At 52.9% G+C, this 13,002-nt stretch overlaps 1 protein-coding gene across 11 annotated transcripts in view; it reads left to right on the top strand.

Annotated features, from left to right (window-relative positions):
• TTLL11 (tubulin tyrosine ligase like 11) overlaps positions 1-13,002 on the top strand; it is a 271,423-nt gene that overhangs the window by 126,237 nt on the left and 132,184 nt on the right. The window lies entirely within an intron of this gene.

Here is a 13,002-nt window from a genome sequence, read left to right as displayed (position 1 = left end):
GAGCTCTGGGTTCCAAACCACAGAGAAGGCCGAGACCTTCACAGGGAGCAGGTCCTCTTCCTTCCGCTGAGCTTGCCCTGGGTTCTGTAAGCGTCCTTGCCAGCAATGGAACTTGAAGCGACGCTTCTGTATCTGGGGAAGGGGCCTTGCGTGGTGGAAAAGGCAAAGGGACCCAGAGGGCCTGGATTTGAACTTGATATTTCTTTTTGGCTCTCCGTGAGATCTGGGGCTCTTACTCAACTTCTAAAAGCCTCAGTCTCCTAGTCTGTGACAGGAGAATAATGGTGATAGCTACTGAACCGGATGACGTTGATCATGAAGTGAATCATGCCACTTAACAACATAGCATCCTTCCTGGACATGGTAAGCCCTTAATAAGTACTAATTAGTTTATAATCACCCTTATAGTTGCAACGATATAAAGTCCCTGTCACAGTGCGAGGCACAAAGAAGCTCAATAAGTAGCAACTATTAATAATACTACCATTAACATAATTTTTACAAACAAGCACCTAAGAAAACATAGTCATCCCCCAGTATCCTGGGGGATTGGTTCCAGAACCACTCACAGACACCAACATCCGCAAATGCTCAAGTCTTTCGTGTACAATGGTGTGGTATTTGCGTCTAACTTTTGCCGGCCCCGTGCGCCTTATGTTGTCTCTGGGTTATTTGTGATACCCAATGCAGTGTAGCTGCTGTGCTAGTAGGTGTGCTGCTGTATTGTTTGGAGAATGATGACTGGAGAAAAGACTGTTAGGCATTCAGTACAGAAGCAAACTTTCTCTCCTGGAACGCTTTCCATCCACTGTTGGTTTGAATCTGCAGGTGCAGGACCCTCGGAGACGGAGGGCTGACTGTGTACAATTTCCGCCGTGCAAATTATATGCATGTTATTTTTTCAGAGAGGAGTTTGTACAAGCAAGTAAGTGGACAGCTTAATGAAGTTCAGCAAGACTGGAGTAAATCAACAGTGCTCACATAAATAGTTTAGCAAAGACAATCCCTGACACAAAACATGGGTTCGAGCTGTGCCGCAGGTTGTAAACGGGTTCTATGGACTTTGAAGAATGCGTCATCCTCTTTGTTGTTCTGTTAGACAAGAGCGAGCTTCCCGTGATGGGCAGCTGTGGCCAGGGGAGAGGGCCCAGCCAGGAGCCAAGGTCAGACATGTAGTTGCTGCACTCTGACCTTGACCTTGAGCAATCCTCAACCTTGATTTGTTCATTTGTGGAGTCTGCGGATGGTGCTCCAAATGCTTGCAACTCCCTAAGTGCATGTGCTGGAGAGAGAGAGAGAGAGAGAGAGAGAGAGAGAGAGAGAGAGAGAGAGAATGAGAAGAAAGGAAGAGAGAGAGAGAGAGAGAGAGAGAGAGAGAATGAGAGAGAAAGGAAGATTCTGTCCTTTGAAAACCCTTGGACTCTGCAAATCTCAGCAGCTGCTTTGAGAGCGCCAGGTACCGGGTGCCAGCGATCTGAGGGTGGCTTACTCGGGAGTTGTGTTTGTCATCTGGAGTGTACGTGCTTGCACTGAAGCTGTTCTTGACAGTCTCTCACAGCCCGCGCCCGCGCTTCCGAGCGGAGCGGCTGGCTCGTCCATCGCACGCAGAAGAAACACGTTCGTCCCGGTGATACGGCTTAATTAGTTTGAAGGAGAGAAACAGGATTGTGTTTCTAAAAATAGTTCTCGTTACAGAAGACCAGTGCGCGCTGCTCTTGTAATCCGAGTGCTTCCTAAGGGGGACATCAGAGGCTTTGCCTTTATCCAGGTTCACGGCCGGCGTCTTTGAAGCCGGTGAGCCAGGGCTTGTAATGAGAGGATAGGATGGTGCCCGCCTCCGTGGGCAGCCACTGTGGATGTGGCCCGCTGTCTCCCGTGGTTTGAGTCTTGGCCTGTGTTCCGCCGGTGGCTTGTTTACAAAGCATCATTCCTCTACTCCGGCAAGGGTGTTGACATGGCCTGTGGCAGCACGGTGGTGTGAACACAGGGTGTCTTCGCTCTCTGTCTCTTCAGCAGGGGCCTGGGGCTTGGCCTCCAAGGATCCCTCCTGTTCTGACATTCTGGTAGCTCCCTTGCAGGCAGTGACAGTGAGGAGTCTCTGGTCTGTTATTTTAGTGGAACTCCAGCAAGTGCGCTTTGTGTGTGAACTTGGTTAGACCCCAGTCCATGTAGGGGTTGTTGAGGTTTTTGGTTTAGTTTGGTTTGCTGGTGGGGGTGATGGTGAGGGGAGGGCACTGGTCTCTATATACCAACCAGTTCTTGGCTTCTGCTTGGTAGTTAGGAAATGGTTTGGTTACTTTTATATCCTGGGTTTTTAGTGGCATTCATATTGCTCCATCTTTCTATTTGTCTGTCTGTCTGTCTGTCTATCTATCTATGAAGCTGCAATCGGGAGTGGAGTCAGGACTGGAACCCAGGTACCCTGGTATGGGACACAGGTGTTATCACCAGCATCTCAGCCACTAGGCCACAGTTCAACCCCTGGATTACTTCAACCCCCGGATTACTTTATGTGGCACCTCAGGATTGGTGACAGCATGGCATCTTTCGGATAAAAGATGCCTTCACGTGGCCTTGTGTCTTCTCTTCTAGTTTAGTTTGCCATCAAGTCACTATTGGTGACTTCCTCCCATTCCTCCTGATCTGCATTAGAGGAGTTGCAGGGGCTGAGCTGTTGTCCTGGGTCTGCAACATTCAAACTCGCTTCTATCTGAGCGCTGTCTGTCCCGGGCAGGGAGGGTCAGAGCCACTGAAGGCAGCCCCGTGAGCAGCCCTGTCTCCCCCTAACTTCTGAATCTCTTGGGGGTAACACACAGGAACAGGGGGACAAGAGCCAGCACGTCCTCTTCCCTATGGAACTGGACTCTGCCGTGGGTGTGGGCACTTGGGCTTGCTGTTGCTAGCTGCTTCCCTGCACCCCACACAAATGACTGTGGGAAGCCAGAGCCAGTCCCTGTGAGCAGCAGGAGTGTGGGGTTCCAAGAGGAAGGAGCCATGTCTGCTCCCCCAGGTCCAGCCATCACTGAAGGCATTCTGTTTCCCGGGCATTAGAGGGAGTGTGAGGCCAAGAGAGGCCAGACATCTCAGGCTAAGGTGGCTCCTCTCACATAGCAAGAACCATCAAGGGTGGGGAGAAGCAGAGAAATGAGAGGCGGAGGGATAAGCCTGGGGCTGTCACAAGCCCAGAGTCCAATCCTGCTCCTGCACGTCCAGGCCGAGTTATTCCCGGGGAGGTCCTCTACCTTTAACCAGAGAGAGAATCATCCATCAGTCGCTCTGGAGATTAAGTGGGCTAATACATTAAAATGCCAGGTGCGTGACGAGTGCTCGATAAATGAGGGCGGTCAGATGAGAGAGCACATGTAAACGTCCTCTGTAAATGACACGATGTATAGACGTTGATTTATATAAATACGGGGAGGTGTTAGTATTGGTGGTGGTGGTCTCAATGGAATCCAAGTCCCACCTGCCGCGCAGTCCTTGGAGTGCCCCTCACTTCGGCCGGAGTCCCCAGTAGCTGGCTCGCATGTCTCTCTCCTATCGGGACCCACGAGCCCCAAGGAAAGAGGAAAGCCAACAAATGGGAAGCGTGCATGCCTGACCGTGACGTCCCTTGGGTTCCGCTGTCTCTGTACATTCTCCCGGGTGCGCTTGGGTCATTGCACTGAGGAATCGCCAGCAGGGATGTGACACAGGCCTGAGTGCTCACCACCCACCTTCCCCGTCAGACTTGAAGGGGCAGCTCCACTCGCCAGAGGCAGCCCGGAGGTGTGTACTCAGGAGAACAAGGAAGTGACAGAGGATGGTGGTAGCCTCACTCTGCCTCCTCTTTGTCCTCCATTGTCACCATCATCGCCACCATGTGTACTGGTGGTACCAGGGCCAGGCAACTTATGGCTTGAATTTTGACCATAGCCCCATGTGGCCCACCACGTGGGCACAATCAGGGTTTGAACCAGGTTCAGCTCATTCCAGGGCTCACGCTGAACTTCCTGGGAGGCACACAGCCTGGAGGGGGCACTGTAATGCCTGCAGCTTGTATGTCCTTGATGTTTGGTATCAACCAAGTTCTTCTTTTCTTAGCAATTGTTATTGCTAATGTCTAGCCCCAGCTTGCATTCAGAAATGTTTTTTAAAGATGTATTTATTTATTTGAAAGGCAGAGCTTCAGAGAGGCACAGAGAGAGAGGTCTTGCATCCACTGGTTCACTCCCCAAATGTCCAGAAAGGCTAGGGCTGGGCCAAGTCAAAGCCAGGAGCTTCTTCCGGGTCTCCCATGCAGGTGCAGGGGTCCAAGAACTTGGGCCATCTTCCACCGCTTTCCCAGGCCATAGCAGAGAGTTGGATTGGAAGTGGAGCAGCCAGGACTCGAACCGGTGCCTACAAGGCATGCCGGCACTGCAGGTGGAGGCTTAACCGCTACACCACAGCACCAGCCCCAAGAAATGTTCTAAATGTATTCATGTGAGGGAGAATGTGAGACGGAGGCGGGTCAGGGGCGCTGCCTCCCAAGACGTAGGAGTAGAGGCAGGCATGAAACCCAGCACTCTGCTATGGGTGCAGGCATCTTAACCTGTGGCTTAACCCTCTGGCCAGATGCCTGCTCTTGTGTGTGTGCATATACACACACACACACATTTGGTACCATCTTTTTTCCTCCTCTGCCCAGTGAGCACTTGAGTGTGGCCCGGAGCAGCCAGGGCTTCTGGAACATCCGTGTTCTGCACCCTGTCCTTAGATTCTGCCCTGCTCAGAGGAGCCACCTGTCAAAAGCTTTTATGAGCCCCTACCCTTTACCAGGCCTGGGGTGGGGGGCGGAGGCAGGCATTATGTAATACACCTGTCCCCTGTGCTTGAGGCAATGAGTGTCAAGTGCTTACAACAGTGCCTAGGATGTACTTACTGGCTGTGCTCTGTCGTTACAGCTCATGGCCTTGGGGGCCTGGTTCACTGTCTTCCAGGGGTGACACAGACCCACAGTGAGCATGGGGGTCCAGGAGGCAGAATGCACACCCGGGTCGGATACAGCCAAGGCTTGAGTGAAGAGTCCCTGAGACAGCCAGCCCTCTCCAGTTGGGCCACATGCTGAGGCTGGCCCCGGGGACCAGGACGCTGAGGCTGGGGTAGGGTGAGAATGGGAGGACCTGAGGCATGGGCTCTGTCACTTGAGGGAGGCTGGCAACTGTGCCCGCCTGTGTGCAGGTTCTCTCGGGAGAAGAGTGCGTTTATTCACTGTAGCTCTGGAGTGAAGAATGATGACTGGTGGAAGTTACCAGAAGATTCTGGACTGTGGCACTGTGGGTTACGCCACTGCTTGAGATGCCAGCACCTCCTATGGGAGCACGGGTTCGAGTCCCAGCTGCTCTGCTTCAGCACCAGCTTCCTGGAAGGCAGCAGACCATGACCCAGGAACTCGGGGCCCTGCCACCACATGGGACACCTGGAAGGAGTTCCAGGCTCCTGGCTCAGCCTGGCCCAGCCCTGGCTGTTATGGCCACGTGGGGAGTGAGCCAGTGGCTGGGCGATCGATCTCTCTGTGTTCCTCTCACCTTCTCCCTCCCTCTCTCTGCAGCTGTTCGTGTGTGTGTGTGTGTGTGTGTGTGTGTCAAGATCCTCTCGGGAAAAGGGTACATTTCTGTCACTCTGCCTTTCAAATAGATGATAAGACATAAATCTTTAAGAAAAGATTTTCTAAAAGTGGAACCGGGACCCAGCAGGCTCATTCTCTGTGAGCGGAGCTGGGTAGGGCAGACGGTCGAAAAGACTCGCACCTTTGCTGTGCGGCTCCAGGCAGCCCACTGGACTCACCGGAGTCTCCATTTCTAGCAAGGATCCAATTAGAAGTGTGAAAGGCACTCCGTGAGCCATGAAGCGTCATCCAAAATGCTAATTATGATGCTTGTTGCCATTTTGCAGTAGTTACTGATGAGCACGTTGTCGGCATACAACTAATTTGTCTCGGGCTCCCTGGAGTTTCTAGCTTAGCACCATCACGTAAGAGTAAACTTTTTTTTTTTTAGTTAATGAGTCATTGATTTCCCCCAAAACTGGCCCTGAAGCTTGAACTTGGGTCTTATCCCAAGTCTGTAGATAATAGGCTTGAACTTAAAAATGCACCGAGTTGCTGAATGCAGACGGGATTAAAGATCCGTGTGTTAATTGCCACTGACTTAATTTGATAGTCTTTGGGCTAAACACTTTGCATTGTATCTCATTTAATCCTAAACACAGTCTTGGCCTCTGTCTCGGGATTGTAACGGGGAGGCCGGCGCCGGATGTCCAGCCGGCCTCCGGCCTGTGTGTCGTTCTTGCCTGCAAGACCCCACTTCTCTGGGGCGGCCACGCTCTCAGTACAAAGCGCTGAGCGCCGTGCCGCGGAGGGACGCGTTCCCACCTGGGTCACTTGTGCGTGAGCGAGTCGGGCCCTCGGCTTGTGTTTGCTCCTGGACCGTGTTGGGCCTGCAGGAATTTCGTGCCACTTACTCGTGAGCAGCCCTGCAATGCCCCCCATCACCACCACCTTTTCAGGAACGGTCTTGCTGGTGACCAGGCCTTGCTGGCAGCCTGTGTGAATGGCAGTGAGCATCACCGGGTCCTGAATATGGCTGCACACAGTTGGCTTTGGCGTACCTATAGACTAAACGAAGACCAGTTTGTCACTGCCAATTCCCTTCTTAGCAGAAGTGTTTCCGGGTCTCCACACAGTCCCAGGACCACTGCTCTGGTCTGGTCCTGGCACCGTCTTGGTCCAGTTGTGTTGATTAGGCAGTGAATCCAGCTGTCTAAGCCTCAGTTTTCTCCTCTGTAAAATGGGAGTAATTGTAGCTACTTCATAAGGCTGCTGGGAGGAGTCCGTGAGACCACGCGGCTAAGGGACAAGGAGTGGCGGTGCTGCCGCTGCGTGTGTCTGGCTCACTCCAGGCCGTAAACAGAAGCTTGTCCATTTGCAGTCTCCTTCCACCCACTGAAGACCCATCTAACCAGACCTCACTCACAGCCACGGAGTCGCAGCCCTAGGAGAAGTGTCGCAGCTCTGTGCAGTGGAGACCACTCGGAGCTTGGCGTGCTGGCAGGGCTGGGACACCGGGCGCTGAGTCATTCTGTCAGTCTCTCCTGCCACTCTGTGATGGGAGGCTGCCACCCCGCACTCAGTACCTGGAACAGCGGTGGCGCAGACAGGCTGCCGGGCAGCCGGGGACAGAGAGCGTTTTCTGCTCGGTTCCCTGGAGCCGTCACGGGCGCACCTCCAGAGGCTCGCTCCCCACTCGCCTCCTGCATTCCCACCTTGCTCGGTCACTTCCAGCCAGCAGCAGCCTGCTGGAGGCATCCGCACCTACGTGGCATAGGTACCGATGTTCTTGTTTTTAAGATTCATTTATTTATTTGAAAGACAAAGTTACAGAAAGACAAAGAGAGACACAGAGAGGGAGGTCTTCCATCCACTGGTTCACCTCCCAAATGACTGCAATGGCCTGGGCTGTGCCAGGCTGGAGCCAGGAGCTTCTTCCAGGTCTCCTACATGGGTGGCAGAGGCCCAGGAACCCAGGCCATCCCCTGCTGCTTTCCCAGGCGCATTAGAAGGGAGTTGGATTAGAGGTGTAGCAGCCGGGACTTGAACCTGCGCTCGTGTGGGATGATGGTGTTGCAGGTGGCAGCTTAACCCACTGCACCACAATGCCAGCTCCATATTCTCTTTTTAAAAGATGCATTTATTTGTTTGAAAAGCACAGGTATACTTTGTGGCATCTTATTTAAAAAAATGACATGTATATTTTCCCCATCTTTGGGGGTTATCTCTTTAAGTGTTCATTTTAAACAGCCTTTCAATTTGAACTGTTTGGGTGTTGAACTCTTTCATTTGACCTTTTTCCCCCTCTTTTCTGGGAGCCTTGGAATTAACAGTTGCACTGCTAACCTGACTTTCCAAAAACCAAACAAAGCACCCCCTGATCCGTAGTGTTCGCCCGTTCCCGTGGTGTGCGCATTCCTATAACAGCTGATTTCCAGCTATCGACGATTCGGAGCTATCGGCCAGCTCAGAACATGCTGAGCACTCGTGGACGGCTCGAGCTCAGCAGGGCCAGGAAGCAGCAGCCCCTGGCAGAAGGGACCTGGCCGCCACACCTGGGCAGAGCTGGCTTTGGGCCTCATTTCTCCACGGAGAACTGAACTAACTGGACATGACACTGCCCCAAGTTTCCCTCTACAAACTGGGGTGAAATGACCACACTGAAGTTGATGATGAGGACCAGACAGGGTGACATAGGTCAGGGTCCCAAGCTCAAGGGCTGTAAGGGGCCAAACAGGTGACATAGGGCATGGGACAGGCTGGGTGGGACCCCCAGAAAACCCCCGAGACGGTGGTTCTCAAGCTTGGCTCCATACTGGGGCCATCTGAGAACCGCACCTGTGCCTGGGACCCCCTCAATGTGCTTAATCCAGAATTTCTGGGAGTGGCGCCTGAGTAGGATTTAAAGACACACACACCCCTTCCCCAGGTGATTGCAATGTGCAAACCACGTATGAGCACCACTGCTCCCCATGGGTTCCTGGGTGTGGCTGGCTCGTCTCCCACCTGCTTGGTGAGCTCCAAAACGAGTCCAGTGCTTGGCACAGGCAGGGCTTATCGGGTCTGGTACTGCCAGTGCCCCGCTGACTCTTCTTTGCATGAGGACTTTTCTGTCTTCCTGAATTCTCAAATGCTGGGGGACTGTGAGTGTTTTGAGCCTCTTTGTGTGTTCCATATAAACGCACACAGCAGGCTCTGCTGCGGGCTCCAGAGCAAGGAATTCTGGGCTCTATCCCACTCCCCTCACCCCGTTCTTCAGCCACTGTCAGCTCGTTGGCTCCCTGCAGGGAACAGGCTCTTTCTTGCCTCCGTGCCTTTGCACACACACTCCCCACTACCCAGAATGCTCCTCTGCTCCTTTTCCACCCCGCAGGTACCTTATTTTCAAAGGCTGGTCACAAGTCTCCACCACACAAAACCCTCTCTGCAGGAGGTGAGCCACAGCCCGCAGGAGGGTACAGGCCTCTGTCCCCACCAAGCTCGGGCCTAACATCTCCCAGATGAAACTGTCCTTTGCTGTTTACGGGTTTGTCTTAAGTCAACAATTATTAAGAACTGTCTTAGTCCGACCATGGCTGCTTTAACAGGATACCCAAGGCACTTTCTAAAGGAAAGAGATCTGTGTGGGTTACAGTTCTGGTGGTTCGGGAACACCACCTGGCATTTCCTGGGCTCTGGTGTGGGCTTTACAGGCCTGACGGGTCCGTGGTGGGAGCAGGTACAACAGATGTAGAACAGACGCCTTTACAGCAACCCGTTCTCTTTTTATTGTTTTTTTAAAGATTTATTTATTTGAAAGGCAGAGTTACAGAGACAAAGGGGAGAGACAGAGAGAGAAAGAGGGGTCTTCCATCTGCTGGTTCACTCCCCAAATGGCCACAACAGCCAGAGCTGGGCTGATCCGAAGCCAGGAGCTTCTTCTGGGTCTCCCACATGGATGCAGGGGCCCAAGCACTTGCGCCTTCCTCCACTGCTTTCTCAGGCTCCTTCTCCACCAGGAGCTGGATTGGAAGCATCGAAGCAGGGCCTTGGGCTAGCGCTCCAACACGAGATGCTGGTGTCACAAGAGGCAGCCCCACCTGCCTCACCACCACACTGGGCCCAGCAACCCATGCTTGAGGGAGCTAATCCAGTCCCATGAGCCTTGCACCAGTCTCTTTCAAGAATGGTGCCCTTGAGACCTAACCACCACCCACTAGGCTCCACCTCTTAAAGGTACCACCACACTGGGGACCACAAGCCCTCTGGAAGACAGGCTACCTCCACACGATAGCAGGGACCAAGCACAGAGTGTGCTTGATTTATGGGCTGAAGACCCTAACAACCACAGGCTCTTCCAGGGTCACAGCTGCATCTGATTCGTCTCCGTACTGGCACTTGGCACAGCCCGGCACTTGGTGCAGCCTGGCGCACAAGACTTTGCATAGATGTGGAAGACAGAGAGGAGGCAGGAGGCATTTCTAGCTCCTGTGTTCAGCACCATGTCTCAGAGGGGTCAGTTGACTGAATGGGGGACTTCGGAGGAAAGTGAAATGTTCCTGTGATTTCTAGAAAATTCTCAGGGAGCTGCCATTCCTATGGCGGGACTTCGGCATGGCGGCTAAGCTTAGACACTGATTTTTAAACTAGCTTTTCTTTCCAATATTATCCTGAAGGGAAGTGTGACACTCAGGGTGAGTTTAGGAAGTTGTATGTGGTTTGGTCCGGACAGAGTGGCGTGGTAGAGGAAGAGGTGGCAGTTGTGGGATGAGAAGGGACAAACCAAGGAGCTTGGGGTTGGCCCTGTGGGAGGAGGGGAGGATCCATGGACACTTTAGGGCAGGAGTGGCCCTGAGACCAGTGGTTGGGTACGAGAATTGTGTGGGGTTGGCCCATTGGCCAGATCGGATCACTCACCCCCTAGAACCCGTTCTCTGTGCCCCCAGCCTGCTGCTCCTGCCCTTCTGCATTGGCCTAAGTTACCCTCAGTTGTGGTTCTCGTCATTTCCACAGCCCATCCTGGCAGGAATGGACTGATGCTGCATGGAGTTAAACTGATAGGTCCTCAGAAGACCCACTTTGTTCATGTCATTAACCCCGGGCACTTGGCAGAGAAGATTTTATTAAGAGATCATCTGAGCTTTGTCTTCCGCTGAATTTTCTGGCGAGAGCATGGCCAGTGACTGTCCTTGCACCTGACTGCTTTGTGTGTGCATCTCTTTCTCTCTAAGATTTGCCTGTTCATTTTGAAAGAGTTACAGAGAGAGCAGAGACAGAGATCTTCCATCTGTTGTTTCACTCCCCTGTTGGCCACAATGGCCAGTGCTGGTCCAGGCTGATGCCAGCATCCAGAGGCTTCCTCCTGGTTTCCCACATGAGCGGCAGGGGCCTGGGCACTTGGGCCATCCTCTGCTGCTTTCCCAGGCCACCAGCAGGCTGCTGACTTGGAAGTGGAGCAGCCAGGACTTGAACTGACACCTGCGTAGGTGGTAGCTTTACCCACTAGGCCACAATGCCAGCCCCAATGTGTGTGTGTGCCTTTTTTTTTTTTTTAAGATTTATTTTATTTATTTGAAAGACAGAGTTACAGAGAGAGGTATAGACAGAGAGAGAGGTCTTCCATCTGCTGGTTCACTCCCTAGATGGCGGCAATGGCTGGAGCTGCGCCTACCCAAAGCCAGGAGCCAGGAGTTTCTTCCAGGTCTCCCACACGGGTGCAGGGACCCAAGGACTTGGGCCATCTTCTGCTTTCCCAGGCCATAGCAGAGAGCTGGATCGGAAGAGGAGCAGCCAGGACTAGAACCGGCTCCCATATGGGATGCCAGAGCTGCAGGCCAGGGCGTTAACCCGCTGCGCCACAGTGCTGGCCACATGTGTGCCTTTTTAAAGCAGGTATCACTCAGAGTTTGGGGAGCACCATTTCTAATTAGTTGCTTGTTAAAACACAGGCCTCCAGCTTGTGAGGCTAAAATCACTTTTTTTAAATTGTTTTATTTGCCCTGAAATCAGCCGTATCAGGTTGGTTGCTGATGCCACATTTCTCTGTGATGCTAGTTGCAATGACTGGTTACTGTAACTGTTTATGGTGCCAGAGGCTGGACAGGGAGCCTTGCAAATATGGTCTTGAAGAATTCTTATGGGATTTCTAGTGTTTTCTAGAGGAGAAATCCCGATCTCAGAGGGCCGAGTCACTGCCTGAGGTCACACAGCCCAGAGAGGGTCACGGCTGGGATTTGAACTCAGCTCAGCGCTTGGCTGGGCCCTGGCCCTGTTTGTCTCCACCACCCTCCCCAGGTGTGCACTTCCTGCTCCCCACTGCCTGTGCTGAGCAGTGTTTTCTGATGTAGGAACTAGTGCCTTCGTGACAAACAGCATCTGGAAAATAAAGGAATTTAAAGCGACAGCAGAGGCATGTGCTGCATGTGTCTCTGTGCTGTCATTCCCCTGGAGTTCACTCAGGGGAAAGCAGTCAGTATTGGCACACTGTACGAGCCAAGTCTCTCTCGGACGCTCCAGCTACCCCAAGGACGGGAGTTCAGTTCCTCAGTGGTCACTCGAGGCGTAGTCCGCCTTCCTGGGCCCGGCTTCTCGTTTCCTTAACTTGGTCCTAGTTTGTTTCTCCTTCCAGGAAAATGGTGATTGTATGGAGTCACCTTGTTATGAATTTGTAAGTGTGACGTTCATTTGTTTTTTGTTTTTTGTTTTACCCTTGCACTGCTGCCTGTGTGCAATGTGGGGGTTGATTTCTATTCTTTGATCAGCCTTGAAGAAAGAGACGGGTAGACTTCAAGAATCATTCACTCATTTATTCAACAGATGTTTTCTTTATTTGGAAAACTTATGTATTTATTTAATTTGAAGTGCAGAGAGAGAGCACTCTCCTACCCACTGGTTCACTCCCTAGATGCCTGCAGCAGCCAGGGCTGGGCCAGGCCAAAGCCAAGGAGTCTAGAACTCACTTCAGGTCTCCTACATGGGTTGCAGGAACCCACGTATCTGAGCCGTCCCCCACTGCCTCGCAGGGCGCTCATTAGCAGGAAGCTGGACTGACCGTGGACTGGGACTCAGACGCTCCAAGATGGAGTGTGGGCGTCTCGGGTGGTGTGTTCACTGTTATACCACAGTGAGAATTTCGTGAGCGTCTCCCTCATGTACCCTGCTTCTCTGGGGTCCGCTGTCATGGAGCTTGGCTTCCAAACAGCAGAGCTGGAGACACTGAACATGGAAGCACTGTGAGAAAGGATGGGCAGGACACAGGGGCCGTGATGCCGACGAGTATGGGCGCAGGTCAGCAACGGGGTGGGAGGGACAGCGTGAGACAGCGTGGGACAGGGACAGGGCAGTGAGGGACAGTGACGGGGCAGTGAGGGACATTGTGGGACAGCGAGGGACAGTGACGGGGCAGTGTGGGACAGCGTGGGACAGCGATGGGGCGGTGAGGGACAGCGTGGGAC

This window comes from Oryctolagus cuniculus, chromosome 1 (assembly GCF_964237555.1).
Source record: "Oryctolagus cuniculus chromosome 1, mOryCun1.1, whole genome shotgun sequence".
NCBI lineage: Eukaryota > Metazoa > Chordata > Mammalia > Lagomorpha > Leporidae > Oryctolagus > Oryctolagus cuniculus.
Note: the sequence above shows the minus strand (reverse complement) of the source record. Positions and strands in the feature narration are given on the sequence as shown.